We start from the raw sequence: 15,327 nt of genomic DNA, 5'->3' as shown, positions 1-15,327 counted from the left end.
TCATTTTAAAAGGCTAATTGATCATTAGAAAACCCTTTTGCAATTATGTTAACACAGCTGAAAAACTGTTGTACTGATTAAAGAAACAATTAAACTGGCATTCTTTAGACTAGTTGAGTATCTGGAGCATCAGCATTTGTGGGTTTGATTACAGGCTCAAAATGGCCAGAAACAAATAACTTTCTTCTGAATCTCATCAATCTATTCTTGTTCTGGGAAATGCAGGCTATTCCATGTCGAGAAATTGCCTAGAAGATCTCGTACAGTGCTGTGTACGACTCCCTTCACAGCACAGCGTAAACGGGCTCTAACCAGAATAGAAAGAGGAGTGGGACGCCCCGGTGAACAACTGAGCAAGAGGACAAGTATATTAGTGTCTCGTTTGAGAAACAGATGCCTCACAAGTCCTCAATTGGCAGCTTGATTAAATAGTACCCGCAAAACACCAGACTCAACCTCAACAGTGACGAGGCGACTCCGGGATGCTGGCCTTCTAGGCAGAGTTCCTCTGTCCAGTGTCTGTGCTCGTTTGCCCATCTTAATATTTTCTTTTTATTGGCCAGTCTGAGATATGGCTTTTCTTTGCAACTCGGATCAGGCACTAGGCTGTTTTTACTTATGATTATTTTTAGTTTTTAACGATTTTAACAAATACATAGTACAATGCTCCATGATTTCATATACACTTCACAATATGTCAATACTCCACAATATTGGGCTTCCAATGAGATATATTATATGGCTCTACAGTGTATGGTATTGGTTAGCAGTGTTATGATGCGTTTGTAACCAAGTGGAAGTGGGAATTTACCACATCTGGGAAAAATCCACTTGAATGGCCCTCCAACTGGTAATTACTAGTTAAATCAGCCATGAGTCCCCTTGTGACGGGGAATGGAAGCTTGTGGTGTGCAACAGCGAGGGGCAATTGAATACAAGATTTACACAACAAACAAAAAAAATGTTCAACATTTATTGCCTGTCTATCTATGGGTAACGGGGTTGACGTGTTACGCTCGATCCACTCAGTTTTCCCCCCGCAAAACATCAGAAAATTGCCAAACAACAGCTGACTTGTTTTTACACTGTGATTTGATGGTTAGATGTTCAATGTTTCTTTTGAAATAAATATTTAAAAAAGAATAGTTACACCATATTAAAAGGAGAGTTTTGTGTGACAGGGTTGACCTTAAAATGAGGGACAGACATAAATGAATCCCTAATCACAATGAAATAAATAATCATCTTCAGAAATGACTGTCAAAGCAGTGAAATAACTGTGTATTTACAATGATGATGAAAACTTTAGGGATTTTTCAGGGTTAGTGGGTTAACATCTTCCTAGAAGTCACAGAGGGTGCATGAATGCTGCATTTTGGCACTTTAGCAAGTCTTTATTAATATTGAATATCAGATGTATTGAATGCTCCATGAGATCTATATTAAAAGGATCTTAATTTCATATAACAGGCTTTTACAATTCAATATTGGTGCATTATTTCTACTTAACATATTAAAGAGATGCAAAAGGTACTAATTTCGTATGTTAGTTGCAACGCTCCCGTCAAGTTTGTTTATTTGCCACATGAAAGACATTGAGTCACTTCATGACTGATAATGTATCATGTTTATAGTCATTTTTGTAGTCATTTAAATGCATGTTTGTGCTTTTGGTATGTGTCAAGTACAATAAAAAATATAAAAAAATATATTGTTTCTGCGGTACGTTCAGCTTGTACACTGCCAGTTCTGAAGTCTTAAAGGAAAACTCAACCGAAAAACTATATTTATGTATTTGTTTCATTATAATTCTAAGTATTGTATTAAGTTCAAAGGGGGGTTGGTTTTAATATAATCTTTTGTTAAACAATATATATTTATTCCACAGGCCAAGACAGAGAGAGGCTATATAAAGTTGCTTATACCCTACCTATGCAAACTAACATAAGTTAGTCTCCTAAATGTAAATATTGTGCTGAATTTCACTTATTATTTCAACTTGAATGTTTTATTTAGTATGTATTGAAATATCCATGTAGGCCTATTTCAGTGTCTTTGACTATGTGGATATCAGTAAACACACACACACACACATATATATTTGGAACAGTAACTATATGCCCATCATTGCAGCTTTGTGCATGTTCGTTAAATGCCTGGTAGATTCGTTTCATCAGTCCAATGTACAACTGCCAACTGCTCATACAGACAGGGGCTGCTGAACAAATAGATGGAGGGTCGCGCTGTGCGTACTCACCATAGCTATTCACAAACCTCAACTGAGGACATTTTTTTGAGTATGTGGCTACTGCCCGGGGCACCAACGCAATCTGCACGGCGTAATGTTGTGAATGAGGGATAGAATGACGTCAGTGGCCGAATGTCAACAATGTAGCAATTGGGAGTAGGCGTTCCTTCCATTCGAGTGTAACAACCAGCGGAGACTGAGCAGCACGCTGCGCAAAATCGTCACACACGCTGACATTTGCAGAAGAAGAACAATAACCATTTTTATAACTAGAAAACGTAATTTGTATAAAAAAGAAATAAACGAATAGTGTAAAGCAAATGTTTTCTCCCTGCAGCCGGGGGCTTTAGGAAACTGCAAGGAAGTCATCATGTGAAGAACAAAACTGTTAAACGGACAAAAGGGCTGGATTACAAGAAAAAAAGCGAAAGTTAAAAGGTGAGCTGCATGCATATGTCAACAAATTTACTGGAATGTGTTATCGAATGGCTTAATTATTGAATTCCTGTGCAGTGCTCGAGTAGACTATCATATGTTTATAACGGCGAATGGAGTTCTTAATTTGTACGGTGAGTCGGCTGTTAATGCTTGGAGTTCGAAGCCATGTCTCCCAATTAATACATGCCTTAATCTCTAATGCTTGGCGGTGTGCCTCAGATGTTTCGTCTGGTTGTAGCTATTTGTTTGGAGTGTGAATACTCCCTGTTTAAGAGGGAAACGTAAGGCTACCACATCCTGTTATGATCGGAGTCAGTATAGTGTGCACTCCCTCCGATTTTAATGCTTTGCAACTGCAAAATGCATATTGCTATCCCAGAGGAAGAGGAGGCGCGTCGGTGTGAGGGTCGGTGTCAGGCATGGCTCTTGTTTTCTCTGAGAGAAAAGAAGCTGTCACTTGCAAAGGCCTTGACCTATTAAGGGGTCATGGCAAAGACAAAGACCGCCTGTCCGAGTTCCCCCCTTAATTCACTCCATGGCTTTCATCATGAATTAATTCGGACTAGATTCACATTTTTCAATGTGATTCAACTTGAAATGAGCATAGCCTACACATTAAAGATTACTATAATTAGGATTATAATAGACTAATGATTATGATTAGTTGACCTAGTAAGATATTATTATGCTATATACTAATTATATAATATATTAAGCTACTCCATGTGCTCCTGCGACGAAGCAGATTGTTCTTAAAACCTAGTTTTTACTCCTCTCAAACTTGAAAAATATTCTCTCACATTTAAACAGCACAATGTGCTGCTTTTGAGTAATGAAAGCAATTTGTTCGATTGTGCAATTGACTGAACTGCACCCATGTAAAAACGATTGGCCATTACACTACACAATCCCCAATTAATCCACAATAAACCTTTGCTGTGTAAGGACTGCGAGCCTTATTTGGTTTAGCAGCCAATTCAATTGGCTCGATTGTGCCATTTAAAGAACCAGAACACATATTTCCATGAAACCGGGGGAATGTGATCTCCCTCTCCATATTTACATAGTCCGACATAACTCAAGTTAAATTGAGGTTACATGTGTCTACAATAGTCCATATCCTACAGCAATGTGGATGGAGAAACGATAGCCTACCCGCTGTAAACAAAGGCTGCGCCTTTACGCACAGAAGTCCTCGTGCTTTGTCTTTGCTCACTTTGTATTGGCAACAATGTGGAAGGAATTATTGGCATTATACATATTTCGCCTATTTCCCATAAATTCTTTATTCATATTCAGTGTTTTTGTTTAAGTTTTATTGACGGTGGTGATAGGCGTATTGGTGCAGTGACTTGGCGGCTTTGTCCTCATCTTGAAATCACCGACCGAAAGCGGCTATCATTCGTGCGTTAGGCTACTATAGGCTACACACCTGCTCTGCATAGGCTGCGACCACGTTTGCTGCGCGATGCTGTAATGTAATAAGAATGTGTCATCCGAGTGTGTTCTCTCCACGCCGCACAAGCCTATCTGGGAATGCAATGCGTCATGCTTTGGCTATTTCCAAACTTAAAAGTATGACACAATACAATAGCCTTAAAAAAAACGAAATCATAATCTAACGTCCTCCGTGTGTTGTACACAGTGAGAGGATCTCTGAAAAATATGCGTTGCGCTTCGAGTGATACTGACATTTTAATGCAGTGATACAGCAGTTTGTATATAGTGCCTAGGACACTGGAATGACAATGCGCACCTAGACATTCCTTTGTCTAGTGATCTAGAACTGCTGATGCCATAAAATCACAACGGTGGCTGATTGTGCTATGAGTGTGCGCATCGAAGATATCTTTAAGTGATGATTCATGATTTGGACTCATGTATGGCATTCTAAAAACAAGTTGTCCATTAAATGTCTCAACGCTTCATTATAACACTGTTACAGCATATAGGTGTATTTCATTTAATTCAATTTATCCTGTTCTTGAACCAAGAAACATCAATAGAAAAATACATATTTGTAAACTATTCCTATTTCACATAGGTGTCATTGATGCGCATTGTATCAATCAATATAGCAATTTATAGCATGTGCGTAATCATCTGCTGCAGATATGACGCCATTGTTCTATAGGCTCCTGCCTTTATCTTCGGTAGACCTAGGCTACATGTGCATGCTTTCACTTATTTAGTCAGTGTACTGTATGCTTCACTTTCCCGATGAATCTGAATCTATAATTCGAGGCAATGTTGACAGTGAATCTCTTGTCCGGACACAGTAGCATATGATGCAATATCTACAACATCTATCATATAACCTATTTCGATACAGCCGAAGATACATTTGATTTGGTTGGAACATTTCATTTCTGTATAAGGTTGTTTTGGTTTTGAATCCATTGCATTATAGTTATTTTTAGGGGATTCAGTTACTTCTATTAACTACAGTAAAACAAAACTATTAGAAAAAACATACCTTATGACAATATTATTTACATTTCACATTTTAGTAATTTAGCAGACGCTGTAAGTCACTTACAGCAGCAATTGGGGTTATTAAATGTAATTAAAACAACCAATGGAAACATGTTATGGTTCTCTGAGTTAAGCTAAGAGAGCCCTCCAAATTTACTGACTGTATCCGAATACCCATACTAGCATACTAAATAGTATGTGAAAAAATAAAGTGTTATGAAACACTATGAAAATAGTACTCCGAATGCGCCAGCTAATGCGCCATTGTGTTGACTCACGCAAATCGTTCATTTTGGTACAGCGGGTCAATGTATCTGATTATCAGCGGTTGTCAGACACGGAGTCGGAAAATACGATATAATTCTACTAGATCAAACGACGAAATCACTATGCAGTTTAAGTATGTAGTATGCTAGTATGGGTGGGTATTCAGGCACGACCAATGATTCATGAAATCGCACATTTGTCAGGGGGTTATGACTAAGAATACCACTACTTTTCATGACTATTGTCGAATAATCAGTACATCAAACAACCTGTTTTGATGTATTATGGCGTCTAGATATTATGTAGATTCATGTACACCTGAAGGAAAGGAACTGTATGTTGGAAAATAAATAGGTAGTTTTTATGAGGTAACAATCAAAAGGCAATATAATTCATCTGTCATGAGAAAGTCTTCACACATGCGCCTTTGTTTTTGGCATCATTAAGGGATCGTTCGCACCCCTCAAGGCATTTGAGTTACCCTTACCAGCGAAAACTCACATCTCTAATCACAGCCTTGAGTAGAAAAAAACATGTTCCCAGAGTTCTCCCACGTCAGCACAAAGGCATGTTTGACTGGGCCCCAGCCAGTGGGAGCCATAGATGGGACTGTGCTGCTGGGAGAAATCTAAGATCCTGCAACTCAGACCTAGGGCTTTTGTTTTTTTCCCTCCCTCTCCAATCTCAGTCATTCTCCCCTCTCTCTTTTCTCTCTCTCTTTTATCGTGATCTTTCTATTTTTTCTCACTCTCTCTTTTATTTCTCTCTTTTATTTCTCTCTTTTATCTCTCTTTTCTTTCTCTCTTTTATCTCTCTCTCTCTTTTATCTCTATCCATCTCTCTCTCTCCTAGGTGTTTCTTTCCTCCTCTTTTATTGCTCTCTCTTTTATCCCTTTCTCTCTTTTCTCTCTCTCTTTTACCTCTCTCTTCTCTCGCTCTCTCTTTTCTCTCTCTCTCTTTATTTTCTCTCCCTCTCTGTTATCTCTCTTTTATCTCTCTCTCTCTCCTGGGTGTTTCATTGCTCCTCTCTTTAATCTCTCTCTCGCTCTCTTTTCTCTCTTTCTCTTTTCTCTCTCTCTCTCCTGGGTGTTTCGTTCCTCCTCTCCCACTATCCAGGGCAGTGATGCTTACTGCCATTATCACTCACCATGTGAAATCAGACTTCATTATCGTGCCAAACCCACCTCCGTCTGCCCTGCCTGCCTCTCACTGTGTTCCCTTCACTTCACTGTGTGAAGAGAGACAGAGTGCCAAAAAGCTATCACACACAAAACGCTACAGGCACGATACTGATTGCTCTGTTTTGGTTGGAGATTTTATACTGCCTGTGTGAGATTATCAAGACTCCTAAATCACCCCGGTGACTGCGTCATCAGACTATCTGTGATCTGCTGTAGTATGCCAGGCTGAGTGACTGAGAGTGACCCCACCATGTGGCCTCAGGCCTTGAGGAGGCTGGCCCTCGCAGACAGTTAACTCAATGCTCATTGGGAACCCATCCTGTGGTCGTTCATTACTTTTTAATTGTTCAAAATGTATTTTAACAAACTAAGTTACTCACATCTCGTCTGAATTGGGTTGAAGTTAAAACAACAGGGAAGATGGGTGGCCTATAGGAAGTGTGAGTTAGTGACTATCTTGGCAGTACCATGTCACAGAAGGAAGCACTAATTGTGTAAACGAGTAGACATCCATTGAAGTGAATCAATGTAGTACTGAGGTCTTTCAGATCACATTGAAGTAAACTCCCTGTTTAAAAGCTGTGTGCTTGGCTCGGCTGTGTGCTTGGAGGTGCTGTGTGCTTGGCTCGGCTGTGTGCTTGGAGGTGCTGTGTGCTTGGAGGTGTCCTCCTTACGTTGTTGGATCCTCTGGTTTCCTGTGTGAAGCATATAGAGCTCTGCAGGAGTATGAGACGTGAGCGTGGTAAAGCCAGCGCAGCTGCCGTTTGGACACGGTGAGTCCCTCACACAAAATACACCAGCACAGGAGTGCTCTCTCTCTGTGGTGAGAAAATATGATGCCACGGAGTGTGATTTCAGTGCTCTCAGCCTCAAGTGTCACTCTAAAGAGACTCAATGATCAGCTCTTATCTAAGGGCAAAGGCATGAATATCATGCCAAATGACTTATTTAAAGTTCCTGTCAGCTCCAAACACTGTCGTTTTATCTTCACAATTGTTGTTGTTACAATTTATTGGTGATGGGATACCAGTGTGCTTATTAAATGGGAAGTCAATACCTCAATGTAGCATTTCCTGTCCAGTTCCATTTAAATGAAACCACTTTTCTAAATCCACGTGTAGATGTGAAGCATACCCTCAGACCTGTGTCGTGATAGCTTTTATAACCCAGTGTCATCAGCCCTGCCACTGTGTGTGGTCCTCTTCTCTTAAGCATCAGAGGACTTGGGAGACATATGTAATAAAAGTCTTTTTTTTCTGTAGTTGACTGGGAAAATTGGGGCATAGGAACCACATCAAGAGCCTCAGCTGTGCCTATATGTCCGACTGTCTCAACAGCAGCACATTTACAGTCCAACATGCACCAGGCAGGCAGGCAGGCAGGCAGCCGATGGTATTGATTCTTTACCAGAACCAGCGTGTCTTGGGAGGGCCAAAAGTCAAATTACCCAGTGTGTCTTGGGAGTAGTTGCAATTTTGTCAACAAACCCGTCTGCATTTTCTTTCATTTCCTAAAAGTTTCTTAGAGTTTCTAAGATTCCTTTTCCATATTTAGAGCAAAGCAAAGCACCCAGTTCGGTTCCAGGTGTTGCGTCTACTCTCTGGGGGGCCCTGCTCTCATAGTGGTGATGACATGCATGTTACACACCTTTTCAAATTAGACCTGTTTTGCAGCAAATTCCAGGTGGAGAAAACTGGATTTTGTGTGGCAGGGTTTACCTGATTGGGAACTCAGTAGATAGTATAAGTAATCTCCTCCTAGTTACAGCTACAGCCACGCCCATCCCGCCTGTCAGCGTTTTCCCTCTGCAGCTGCTGAATCACATGTGGAGAGGAACCGGAGCCCCTCTGACCAATGACCGACCACTCACATATCCAACCCAGTCAACCTCCTATTACCAAACCCACCCACCCACTTACTGTACTTAATCCTTACTTGACTTAATCCTTACTGTACTCAATCCATACTTGATTTAATCCTTACTGTACTTTAACCTTACTTGACTTAATCCCTTCAGCTCCTAGTAGAACAAAGGGCTTCAACAGTCCCTTTTTACAGTATCTAGACATATTCTCTTAGTCACTCATCGGCCTGTCTCTAACTTACTTCATGCATCCTCATTCACTATTTGTTTTACCCTGCTCCTACTTTTCTCTTAACTAGTTTGAAAGCATGAGTCTGGCAGCCTACTTACTCTATTTGTAAAGCTTACCCTCTATCTCTGTATCTCTGTCTGATTCTGTTAGCCCACTGCCTGACACAAGAATGCTCTTCTGTTGTCTTCCTTTCCAGTCTGAGGTCATATCCTTACTCGTATGTCTGTGACAATCTCTTTTGTTCTGTTAGTCTTCAGCATTACAGGACTTATTGTTGTGCAGCGAAATCTACAGCTTGTCAATGACAGACAGTGTGCCAAAAAGCTCATTTGTGAGCTTTAAGCAGAGTTGAGCTCTATCTCTGTGCAGTGCCTACACAACCCTGCGAGGGAGTGCATGGGAGTCACATTCGTGTCACTGTGGCTTTGGTCGGCACACATGACTCACAGAGCTTCTGCATGTCAACATCATGCTCTGTCTTAATATAACCTGGATGCACTCTCTGTCTGCATGGATGATCAACACAGAGGTGGAAAACAGGACATTTTGAATGGAAAAATTGGAACACAGAGAATTTGGCACAGAGACAGATGAATGCTCTGATGTTGGTTATTACTCTATAGTAAATGTTAAAAGTGTAAATGTGAAAAATATCAATTTATATATATGTAAAATTGAATTGGAGTGATGCAATAGATCGGCAAAATAAAATAAAAAATGAGCAGTCGACAGGCTGAATATCATCAATATCCACAGATGTCAATATTTACATCCTCTTCATTTCACCAGAGATACGGTGTTAAGTGTTGAGGTATTCCTTGACTTCCTTCACCTTGGCAACCCTTTTCATCACCCCATTCCTCTCATTCCTGCCAACAACAATTATTCTGCAAAAATGTGGATATTTTTCCTGTGCGCTTGCGCGATCTCCCTCTCTCTCTCTGAGCCTTATTAAATTACAAAGGTTTTGTCATTGTTTTCGGTCATTTAAAACAATATTGGCTGAAAGCCTGAATGAACTCGACTTCCAGGCTCGCTAGAGGGCCCGACGATTCTTGCCAAGGTCATTTTGTTTTCCCTCTTTTCACATGTTTCTCCTTAGTCTATGGGAAAAAGGAGCAGCAGTCTGTCAAGCACTCGAGATTGGAAGGTATTTAAAACAATCAGTGGATTGGTAAGAGGAGTGAGGTCATTGTTTTAGGGAGGGAGAGAGAGGGAGAGGGAGGGAGGGAGGAAGGAAAGAAGGGGTGACCCCTGTGGCAGGAGATGACCCTGTGGTGGGCTGTTGTTGTCTGTCTGCCAGGCACATGGCCAGTCAGCCAGTACTGTGAACTCTAAGGTAACACTGGCTATGGCAAAGGTCACCATTCCTGCTAGATGGATTTATTTGTACTGCTTTGCACATCAGAATTGCCCGCCAAAAACAAAACATTCCCTGTGTGTATGTGAGGGCATGTAAACACAGAGCTCCAACATCTGTGTCTGATGATGAACACTGTATTAATAATAATGAGGCCCTTTCTCCAGAGTCAGGATAAACAAGGCAGAATGTAATAATGATTATCTAGAAATCAACTTTCTGCAACCTTTCTTTATTTGTTTTCATGTGTAGGCTATTTCATTGATTTCCCCCTGCAGTTATACAAGCTGCAAGGAAGAATGTACTGTAGAAACATTTCATACTTATGATCATACAGTTACTGTCAGTTATTCAAGAACAGTTTGCAATGTGTATCATTCAAACGGTCATTAATTAAAGTCACAACACAAATTCCAGGAAATTCAGAATAATATTTTCATTAAAACCATCACTGCCAAAGTTGTGGAGTGTAAAACTACCCAAACACCTTGGTAGCGTGGTTTTGGGTATATCTGTTGATGTAGCTAGTGTATTTCAGAGTGGGGGGTTGGGGATCTGCATCCTGTGAGACTTGCACAGGTGGTTGGGAGGAGGGAGGGGGGGTGGAGGAAAAGGTGGGCGTGGAGGAGCAGGGGCGTAGTGCCCACTTCCTGTTGAAATACTGTAAACCAGTTGGCTCACTGCCAGCTCAACAGGATTTGTCTTGGGGTTGCTGCTCTCTCTCCACCACAGAATAGGCTGCCATTGAGAGGCTTTGTGTTATGGCTTAGCTCATTGTGTCTTGTACTTGATTTTTTTTTAAACAAGTGTTGCAAAGAAAAACACATTCTTGTCACGGTTGTCGTAAGAACGGGACCAAGGCGCAGCGGATGTTGAGTTCCACATATTTATTTCAAAAGTGAAACTTAAAGCAAAAACAATAAACGAACAACGAAACGTGACTAAGTGGTGCACATGCACAAACACAAAACATCCCACAAACACAGGTGGGAAAAATAGCTACTTAAATATGATTCCCAATTAGAGACAACGATTACCAGCTGCCTCTAATTGGGAATCATACAAAAACACCAACATAGAAAATATAAATTAGAACACAACATAGAAATTATAAACTAGAATACCCTCTAGTCACGCCCTGACCTACTACACCATAGAGAAACAAGGGCTCTCTATGGTCAGGGCTTGACAATTCTGAACAAAACATTTAACTCTCCATTCAAGAAAAAGATTAAACAACAATGTACTATTACAATTCTGCAAGTTATTACATATGAATATTTACCTCTCGAAATGGTGCATGTTTTTTCAAAAGAGAACAACATTTTATGGTCCAATGCAGCAAATAAATTATTTTTTGTTAACAATTAAGTACCTTACTGTGATTGTTTTCTATTAAAATGGTCAAAAAGAAACAAAAATAGATTCTTAGCAAAGAGACATTTCTCAAGCAAAAATGATGCTAGGACTGTCGGGGAGTGGTCTGAGTGTGTTATTGGCAGAGAGTTTTGGAACCCTCTTTCTTCTTGGTTTATTAACCAATAGATGTCCCCAGGCAGGCCAAAACGCCATCTTACCAAAACAGGCTGAAATTTCATTTGGTCTTTTCAAACAGCTCCTACACTAAAGGGGCATTATCATTATTTTCACAATTTCACAGTATTATTCCAACCCCATAGGGTGGAAAGATACAGTGAGTGCACAAAACATGAAGAACACCTTCCCAGTGTTGCCGTGTCAATACACCCTGGGGTTCGATCCCAGGCTGTGCCATTACCGGCCGTGACGAGTTAGGGGAGGGTTTGGCCGGGGGGGCTTTACTTGGCTCATCGTGCTCTAACGACTCCTTGTGACGGGCCGGTCGCCTGCAGGCTGACTTCGGTCGTCAGTTGAACGGTGTTTCCTCCAACACATTGGTGCTGCTGGCTTTCGGGTTTAGCGGGCAGGTGTTAAGAAGCGCGGTTTGGCAGGTCATGTTTCGGAGGACGCATGACTTGACCTTCGCCTCTCCCGAGCCCGTTGGGGAGTTGCAGCGATAAGACAAGATCGGAATCACGAATTTGGGGGAGAAAAGGGGGTAAAAAGTACTGAATAATAAGGAACACCTTCCTAATATTGAGTTGCACCCTCCCCCCAGGGATGCTGGCTCAGGTTGACTCCATTGCTTCCTACAGTTGTGTCAAGTTGGCTGGAGGTCCTTTGGGTGGTGGACCATTTTTAATACACACGGGAAACTGTTGAGTGTGAAAAACCCAGCAGCGTTGCAGTTCTTGACACAAACCAGTGCACCTGGCACCTACTACCATACCCCATTCAAAAGCACTTACTGTAAATCTTTTGTCTTGGCCATTCACCCTCTGAATGACACACATAGACAATCCATGTCTAAATTGTCTCATGGCTTAAAAATCCTTCTTTAACCTGTCTCAAACCCTTCATACAGTTGTTTGACTTGAATTGGATTTAACAAGTGACATTGATAAGGATCATATATTTCACCTGGTCAGCCTATGTCATGGAAAGAATGTTTTGTGTTCTTAATGTTTTGTAAACTCAGTATATATACAAATAAAGACTTAATTTGTTTTTTCTCCTTTTGAATGTCCTTGAAGTTGACCTTAAATCCCAAGGGGATATACAGGTAACTGCCAAAATAAAGGAAACACTAAGTAAATAAGGGATACAAATTATATTGAAAGCATGTGCTTCCACACAGGTTTAGTTCCTGAGTTAATTAAGCAATTAATATCCCATCATGCTTAGGGTCATGCATAGAAATGCCCAGTTGCCCTTCATTTTGGCTACCATGGCTAGAAGAAGAGATCTCAGTGACTTTTAAAGAGGGGTCTCAAAGGAGCAAAGGGGGTTTAAAGTGTGTGTGTGTGTGTGTGTGTGTGTGTGTGTGTGTGTGTGTGTGTGTGTGTTTGTCACTAGATCTCAACCCAATTGAACACTTATGGGAGATTCTGGAATGGTGCCTGAGACAGCATTTTCCACAACCATCAACAAAACATCAAATGATGGAATTTATTGTGGAAGAATAGTGTCACATCCCTCCAATAGAGTTCCAGACACTTGTAGAATCAATGCCACGGAACATTAAAGCTGTTCTAGTGGCTCTTGGTGGCCCAACGCCCTATTAAGACACTTTATGTTGGCATTCCCTTGTTTTTGGCAGTTACGTGTATATGTAGGTTTTAGATGATAAAGGTTTTTCCTGGAAGAATGTTGAAGGATGTTACAAAGATCAACATCTAAGCTTTGATGTTTACTTTTGGCCATCTTCTTTAACTCAATTGTCATTCCGTTATCTAAAGCCATGTCTCTAGAACTTGATGTTCTACACTTTGTATTCACGAAATCATGCTTTACACAAATAAATATTTTATTTTGAGTCGTTTAATAGTCACACATTTCTAATCACCTACAACTGCAGTGCATGTGTTTTTATCTAGATATACTTTTTTTTAAACTACTGTAGCATTATTTGTCTTCTATGGTTTGATAGACAGGTGGCAATATTGCAGAAGTGTGTTGGAATGACGTGTATTTTGTTTATTGAGCTCTATTGTATGTTCTCTTTGTGCATAAAGGTCACAGATCATTTCTGGGGTTTGCTTGTTCATTAATTATAATCCACATAATAATTCCCTTTTCTTATTGCTGCAGGATTATTTTCCTGCTGTAGCAAATTAGTTCAATTTAAGATCCTACATATGTAGAATCCATGCTTGTCTCTATCTGAGTTCTGCTACTGACACTATGGAAGAAAGACAATGACAACCAACCAAATACAAAAAGTATGTTTTATACCACAATCATACATTGTTATTTCTAGTGAAAAAACTTAGATTACCATCCAAATAGAATAATACTGGATGAATTCACTTGATCATTTTGCAGTATGATAAATTGTAAATGGTTTGTATCTATGGCCATGTCAATAGTACTTGCATTTTTCCCACACTCATTCTCCAGACAATAGCTCCACTTGCCGCGGCTTTTCCATCACCAAGAGATGAAGTAGCATTTTATTGCTACTTTGACAATAACATCTACAGACTATGTTGAATTGACCAGTACCAGTATTGTGCTGTGTTCATAAAGTCATATTCATCAGCACATGTTTTTTACTTGTCCATATTCTAAATGTGATGTTAAAAATGTACATGACCAGTTGCCTAGCTTATGGACCATATCAGAAGAAACACTGAATTAGACAGGTCTATCTAAACCTAACTCATGGATCGTTGGATCGATAGTATTTGGATCGATAGTATTTGGATCGATAGTGCCGCCTGCATGAATGGCTTTAGTAGCTGGCATTTAGATGGATTACTGTAGCGTCATATCCCTTTCATCTCTAACACAGAGACTGTCTCTGGAGGGGAAGAAGCGAATTGGTCCTCATTATGCTTAGCATGCACTTTTAGGTTAGCTTAGCACTCTCTTATTCAATTCATACTTGTCATTGTCATCTGATTGAACAGGGTAAGTATCATAATGTGTACACTGCACATGCTGCACTTTTACTTTACAGGGTCTCTGCATGGGTTTATCCTGACCATAATGTCTTCTGCATATTTGAATGTGTGCATGGACAATATGTTTTATCTAGAATACAAGTTACTTCACATGAGGATTTGTGTAGCGTTGCATAGTTAGTGTGATTCATCAAGAAATTGCTATCAATCCAGTGACGTCTGAGCCCCAGCATACTATGTCATATTGCGGATAAGTTTCCAGCCTTAATCACCTTTCTTGGTTCAGTGGTTTGATCATCACGCACAGTCAACAATGTTACACTTTATAGAGGCAGTTTACAAGCTGATTCAAATCTTCAATTTGATTTATATTTGACATTTTTGTCATTTAGCAGACACTTTTCTCCAGAGCGACTTACAGGAAGTGAGTGCATATACTTTCATGCCTCGTTGGGGGACGTCAATGTTAAAACTGTTAGCAGTTCAGATCGTTTGTTAATATAACGTGATGATGGTACAGCTTTTATCAGATTTTGGTTTGAAGGGGAAATTATGGTGTAACATCACTACGTATGCACATGCGTGCGTTTGAGTTTGACATGTTTTATTTCAGTTGTGATAAGATGGATGGTTAGATTGACATCATACATACTTGGTGGCAGGTTTTGTTATTGGTCTGGGCCATACGCCAATGGGAAATTCTACTGTGAGGAGCGTGTGTGTGTGTGTGTGTGTGTGTGTGTGTGTGTGTGTGTGTGTGTGTGTGTGTGTGTGTGTG

At 40.3% G+C, this 15,327-nt stretch overlaps 1 protein-coding gene across 1 annotated transcript in view; it reads left to right on the top strand.

Annotated features, from left to right (window-relative positions):
• Positions 1 to 2,442: 2,442 nt before the first annotated feature.
• Positions 2,443 to 15,327, top strand: part of LOC115107659 (transcription regulator protein BACH2-like) — a 107,521-nt gene continuing 94,636 nt past the window's right edge. The window contains exon 1 of the mRNA XM_029631152.2: positions 2,443 to 2,686. The gene's annotated coding sequence lies outside the window, so the exon portion shown is untranslated. The remainder of the gene's footprint in view (positions 2,687 to 15,327) is intronic.

The sequence above is a fragment of the Oncorhynchus nerka genome, linkage group LG24, assembly GCF_034236695.1.
Source record: "Oncorhynchus nerka isolate Pitt River linkage group LG24, Oner_Uvic_2.0, whole genome shotgun sequence".
Taxonomy (NCBI): Eukaryota; Metazoa; Chordata; class Actinopteri; order Salmoniformes; family Salmonidae; genus Oncorhynchus; species Oncorhynchus nerka.
Note: the sequence above shows the minus strand (reverse complement) of the source record. Positions and strands in the feature narration are given on the sequence as shown.